Genomic DNA, 7,268 nt, shown 5'->3' with positions numbered 1-7,268 from the left:
AAACATGGGGTTCCCATATCACTGTTATGGAAGTAGTTAAATCCCTGATAACTTCCTTCCCCTACAGCCTATGCCACTCACATAACCCTGTTCCTTGCCATTGACTCTCAGCTCCTGTACCTCTGAGAAATTCAGCCTGGTCTCCTACCTGGAATTTCTCCCACCCCCACCCCCTTTTTTTTAAAAATTGAAAACATTCCTTGAAATTTGATGAATAAAATGGTCTACCTTATTATATATTTCCTCTCTTTTGCAGCTCTTCACAAGAGGGACACAACATCTGTTTGGGCCATCCAGAGACATCAAAAAACCATTCCCAGGTTTCATTCTTTATTCTTTTTTTCTGTGGCAAGGATCCCTGGAAATGCTATACAGCCTGGCCTAACAGTGTCTATTAAACTTCTTCCAAGCAGACCTGGGAGCAGCATGTCAATATTAGACTTTATTCTTCCTCATGCCAACTCCCTCATCTTCTTCTTAGGACCTCCAAGAACATATGAAAACTGATGAGTTCACTGGGTTAATTTTTTTGTGGTTACAGCAGACAAGGAGATCCAACCAGTCCATTCTAAAGGAGATCAGCCCTGGGATTTCTTTGGAAGGAATGATGCTAAAGCTGAAACTCCAGTACTTTGGCCACCTCATGCGAAGAGTTGACTCATTGGAAAAGACTCTGATGCTGGGAGGGATTGGGGGCAGAAGGAGAAGGGGATGACAGAGGATGAGATGGCTGGATGGCATCACTGACTCAATGGACATGAGTCTGAGTGAACTCCAGGAGTTGGTGATGGACAGGGAGGCCTGGCGTGCTGCGATTCATGGGGTCGCAAAGAGTCGGACACGACTGAGCGACTGATCTGATCTATCAAAACATAGAAAATGAGGGTTATCTTCGTAACTGTTGGAATCTGTGACATACAAAGTAAGGATACCCAAAAATTTTGCTTGATATCAACCATACTATGGAGAAGGCAATGGCACCCCACTCCAGTACTCTTGCCTGGAAAATCCCATGGATGGAGGAGCCTGGTAGGCTGCAGTACATGGGGTCTCGAAGAGTTGGACGTGACTGAGCAACTTCACTTTCACTTTTCACTTTCATACATTGGAGAAGGAAATGGCAACCCACTCCAGTTTTCTTGCCTGGAGAATCCCAGGGACGGAGGAGCATGGTGGGCTGCCATCTATGGGGTCGTCGCACAGAGTCGGACACGACTAAAGTGACTTAGCAGCAGCAACCCTACTATACCAGCTGCAAACTAGAACCACTTTTTCCAACTCACACCTCACTAGGTCTCACTGGGTTTGTGGAAACTGCTTATCTTCACCCGCTGGGGCCTTGCTTTGAAAGAGTTGGACTTCAAGGGGTAGAAGTATGCCCATGTTGCTTCTGACTTTCCAAGTCTACCTCAGTGTTTGAGATTAGAGTGTCGCTATCCTATCTTACTCTTAAAATGCTGCTATGGTCTTCTCTTTTGGCTTTGTCAACTCTGATGAACACAAAATTAGCAAGAGTTTCTGGGTCAGGGACCTCTGCTTGGGGTTGTAAAATGTCTGTTCAGTTCAGTTCAGTCGCTCAGTCGTGTCCGACTCTTTGTGACCCCGTGAATTACTCCCTGTCCATCACCAACTCCTGGAGTTCACCCAAACTCATGTCCATCGAGTTGATGATGCCATCCAGCCATCTCATCCTCTGTTGTCCCCTTCTCCTCCTGCCCCTAATCCTTCCCAGCATCAGAGTCTTTTCCAGTGAATCAACTCTTCACATGAAGTGGCCAAAGTATTGGAGTTTCAGCTTTAGCATCAGTCCTTCCAAAGAATACCCAGGACTGATCTCCTTTAGGATGGACTGGTTAGATCTCCTTGCAGTCCAAGGGACTCTCAAGAGTCTTCCCCAACACCACAGTTCAAAACCATCAATTCTTTGGCGCTCAGCTTTCTTCACAGTCCAACTCACAGCCATACATGACCACTGGAAAAACCATAGCCTTAACTAGATGGACCTTTGTTGGCAAAGTAATGTCTCTGCTTTTGAATATGCTGTCTAACATATTTCACATATTTCTAATTGGCTTGTTCTTGCACAAGCATGAATGAAACCTATGCTTTCCCCTTACTTTCCACACTGCCATATTCTGTAGGAAGTAAAGCAGTTCATCCCTAAAGAGCACACATGCATGCACACACAGACATGCATGCACACCTTAATGCTAATGCCTTAGCTGATGGTCTTTCTCAACCTCTGAGACTTTTCCTCTGCATACTTGTCAAAGGAATGCTCTACCTATAATTCAGAATTTTTCCTCTCATCTCTGGCAGTGTTCCTAGTTAATTTCTTCAGCTTATGATAGAAAATGATCTAGACCAGTCATGTTGTACTCTGATTAAGTCCCATGAGCAAGACCAAGGCCTTGGGCCAGTTCAGCATACTGCCACCAACTTTCCATTTCTGGAAGGGATTGTAATTTCTTCTTAAAAAATTATTGGTCTCTTGATAGGTTATGACCAGTTTCCAGTGATAATTTAATGGGAGAGTTTGTGTTTCATTTTTAGACTTCCTTAAAGAGCTCACAAATATTTGAAAACCTGTAGCTTTGGGTATAATATCCTACTCTGGAACAGCATATTACATCATATTTACCATCCCTGGTTCCCTTTTCTTTCTTACCACTAATATCCATCAACAAGTTCTATTAATTTTACTTCCAAATTATATTTAGAATGTAGTCTATGGCAGTAGCTCCTAAGGTCTCCCAGCTTCCATGCTAGCCCCTCAGTACTCCATACTTCAGACCACAGCATGGGTTTTTGTAATATCCATCAGGTAACCCTCCTGCTTTAAATTATCCAGTGGCTTTCCATTGCAATTAGAATCCAACCTTCTTCCTTTGGTGTTCAGAACCCTTCATGATCTGATCACCAGCCCCACTTCACTCTGTACTCCAGCCACAGTGACCTTCATTCCAAGAACTTGCCAAGTTTTTTTGCTACAGATGGAAAAACCTTGGTTTTCAGTTTTTCCATCTCTTGACCATTCTACCAGGAATGTTCTTCCCGCAAGTCATTTCATGTTGGTCTTCATAATTCATTTCTCAAATATCACCTCTTAGAGGAGTCTTCCCTGGCCACTACACTAAAGGAGACTCACATCAAGGCATTCTAGCATACTGTCCCCTCATTTTCTTTTTTTGTTTTTCATAGTACTTTCCAGTATCTGAAATTTCTGTTTATTAGTTTATGTTTGGAACTGCCACCCCTGCCCCCACCCCCCATCTCTCTCTGTCTCTGTCTCCAAGAATAGAAAGGTCTTGCTATCCTTTCAGGATAGGGTAGGGGGAAAGAAAAAAGACTACTTCCCATTCTTTTATGTTGAGTCTATAACCATGAATGGCAGATTAATTATGTTCTAGATCCAGTAACCAGGATGTGACTATAACTGGCCTTTGAATAACAACCATTTACTCATACCAGAAAACAAAAGTCATTTTTTCCCTTTCAAATAGAGATTTTGAAGATTTTTAGACTTTTAGAACTCATATTGTTCTTAGTTTAAAATCAAGAATGAGTATAAAATAATATAGAGGCAATTCCACAGAGATGTTTGAACTAAATCATGTCCTCAAACCAAGTGAAATGACTCACTAGGGGACTTTTTCACTTGTTCAATATTCACTTAGGCTACTTAGTTCTAAAGATATTAAATCTATAAAATATTTCCCAGTATCCTCTGAAAGGGTATTTCCCTATTGTAGATTCTGTTTTTAGCAGTCTTCTGTTCATTTATCAAGATTCTTTGGAATTATTTACCATTGAGTGTTCCCAACTTTCCACCACACTTATCTGAGTCATAATTATCTGTATCTGTGTTTGTGAATTCCTTGAGGATAAGGGACATTGTTGGAGGCCTTGTCTTTCTTTTAAAGTATCCACGATCTGGGAACTGCATCTTGGAGCCAAGAGCTCTTCACCTGACCAGCTCGTCTCCAGTTCAGGACAGGAAGGAAGGAGACAAAAACAGTCATTGTTAAGTAAGAGAAGCATTTGAGTATGGGTGTCAGGTGATGACAGCTGCTACCCCTAGGGCATCCACACATGTTAATTGCCCCTGTATTTTAAACAGTTATATAACCAGGGCTTCCCAGGTCATGTGCAGTAGTAAAGAATCTGCCTCCCAATGCAGGAGATGCCAGAGATGCAGGTTCAATGCCTGGATCAGGAAGAGTCCCCTGGAGTAGGAAATGGCAACAGCTTCATAAAATTACCTGGAAAAGTCCATGGACAGAGGAGCCTGGCAGGCTACAGCCATGGGGTCGCAAGAGGGTTGAACACTACTTAGCCACTCAACAACAAATCATATAACCAGGGTAAAGTGTTCTGCTCCATGAGATCTGTTTGGCACCAGCCTATCGGGCTTCCCTGGTGGCTCAGATGGTAAAGTGTCTGCCTGCAATGCAGGAGACCCGGGTTCGATCCCTGGGTCAGAAAGATCCCCTGAAGAAGGAAACGGCAACCCACTCCAGTACTCTTGCCTGGAAAATTCCACGGATGGGGAAGCCTGCTGGGCTACAGTCCATGGGGTCGCAAAGAGTTGGACACGACTGAGCAACTTCACTTTGACTTTCACTATGGGAGTATGAATAGCTGTCAAAGGTGGAAGCAATAGTTGGTGAGAGTTGGTGAATGGGGACAGAGAGAGAAATGGGCATAGCATACAACTGTGGTTTATAAATCTAGGTAATCAAAAAATAGAACATGGGGCAAAATCTGGATGTTGTCTTTATATATTATAATAAAATTCATTATCTACATTGTTAGTGAAAACAAAGCAGTTTGTCAATTTTTTTTAAGTATCTTTATTATGTCCTGTTATTGATAATCAAGAAAGTTTACTGAAAATTGCTCCTTCACCAGGAAATTGCTAGCATCACTTCAGGCCCACTTGTAAGATCCTGAAATCTATCTAAGGATAGATAACCTAAGATAGATTAATCTTTCTAAGGATGGATAACCTTAATCTATCTAAGGATAGATAACCCTCTCTAAGGATAGGACAAGCATAAATCATGTTGCTTGTTTCAGGGGCAAGAGTGAAAGTAGAAAGGGCAGAGGTAGAGTGAAGAGTAGTGTTGATACCAAGTTAACCAAACTAAATGAAGGAAGGGGGTTTATACTGTAATTGCAAAGAATTCTTCATTCAGTTTTTTTCCTTAAACATTATGCTATCAGTTTTAAAAACTTCAGTGTGCGAATGTGGGGATGTGGGGATCATGTGGGGATGGTGTTGAAATGTAGACTATCAGGACCACCCCCAGATTTAACAGGCCTGTGGCAGAGACCTGGAATCTGTGTTTAAATGACTATCCCAAGTCAACTGTGATGCAAGTGACTCTCAGAAATGCTCTGAGAAACAGGACATTGACAATGATGAGTTTTTCACCTCTAAAGATGAACAGAGTGAGGGGGATGTGAACAGGACATGGTGATTCTAGAGACAATCAGGTAGGTGAGTAGTTCTACAGCTTCCCACTGGCTTCCCACTGCTCATCTCCTGTCTCAGCACTCCTCCACCTACTTGCCCCAAATCACAAAACCTGAACAAGTATTTGGGAGTAATGCCTCCCTGATTGTTAAATTTTCATATGCTTCTTTGAGGTGATAAAAATCTATTTTTTTCTTAACTCATCCTGTTTTTCTAACTCCAGAAGATATACAAACTCCATTAAATGGTAATGGGATATGAATGGTTGAAGGGTGGAAACAGGTGGGTGAGATGAACAAAATCACAAACGCTCAGATTACTAATATGTAAGTCATCGAGCAGAAAGCTGAGCAAATACCTTCCATTCCCATTGTTAGGTAGGTAGAATAGGGAAAAGGAGTCCAAAATGGCAGTGGCTAAAAGACAAGGAAGGTCAAAGGAAGGTCCGAGGACCAGAGTGAAGACTTCAGGCAGAACAAACAGCACTCCTGGCTAAGCCCAATTTGCATAGGGCAGGCCCAGGTGGAGGAAAAAACATATAAAAGGAGGAGCCAAAGCGCTTTCTCACGGACTCTCTCCTGCGTGCATGCATGCGCTCTCTCCCTCCCTCTCTCTCTCTCTCTCTCTCTCTCTCTCTCTCTCTCTCTCTCTCTCCTGCTATCTTCTAAATAAAATGGAGATGTAACACTGATTTGCCTAAGAGCTGTAGCACGGTTTGTCCAAGACCCGAGAGCTGTGACGCACCGAGGGCTTTAATGTCCGTCGCTCCAAATCTTTGTTGTGACGAGACAAAGAACCGAGGAACATACACTCACGTGACACCATCAACAGCTTCAGAGAAAGGCAAATTCCACTCACCTCCTGCCTTCCCTGCTGATCATTATGTAGACCCTGAACACTTCTTTGGTAAAACAAATAAACAATCCCCCTGGTCCTCAGTTTTAAAAAATTATGCATGCATCATAGAGGCTGTCTAAGAGGATATTACTTATCTGCCTACTCAGTAAATTATTTGCTCCAGAAGACTCAGTGAGTTAGTGGTAGGTGGCTCTAGAGCCAGCTTTTTCCTGTGTGACAATCATGACCCCAATAGCAGGTCTTGAAAATCCTGGGTCTTGACTGTCATTTTTAGAAAAATGAAACTGGTTAAATAGAAAATATCACAGGGGATTAAGTTGAAAAAACATGATTCTATTCCACCATGTGGTCTCAAAGAGATTTGAGCTAAATCTCCAAGTCTATTAGTTTTATTAAGGCTAAAGAGAATTTCATACCCCTCACCAGATTTTAAAGGTAGCATCATCTTGTATATTTTTCCAAGTTAAAAAATAATAATAATAAAACAATATGTGATATTCCAAGAATGTGAAAGGCCTTACTTGGGAAGCAGGTGCCTAACCATGACAATGAACATCTCAATATTCATTCATTATCCCTATTTTGAATTGCCCAATGAGATGAATAAACAGGAAAAGCAAGCAATGAAGAGTCCAATTTATCAATGTAAAATTATTATAAAAAGAAAGACGGGAGGGAGGGACGGACAGTGAGACCGCCCTAGAGCGCCAGAAGGAAAGAGCAAGAGAGATGCACCTAGAAGTTCGGTGGTGCTTAAAACCATCCTGGCCTCCTCAGTGTGAGTCACGTGGTTTCCGCTTGCCCTCAGCCAGGGATCCGGAGTTACCAGAGGATTTTCTCAACCCATACCTAGAATGTGCTACCCTAACCAGGATCTCAAAGAGGCAAAATAGCAGGATCCCCAGAGCATTCTTAAAAGGTGTCAGTCCTG

This window comes from Bos indicus, chromosome 8 (assembly GCF_029378745.1).
Source record: "Bos indicus isolate NIAB-ARS_2022 breed Sahiwal x Tharparkar chromosome 8, NIAB-ARS_B.indTharparkar_mat_pri_1.0, whole genome shotgun sequence".
NCBI lineage: Eukaryota > Metazoa > Chordata > Mammalia > Artiodactyla > Bovidae > Bos > Bos indicus.
This window is presented reverse-complemented; position numbering follows the sequence as displayed.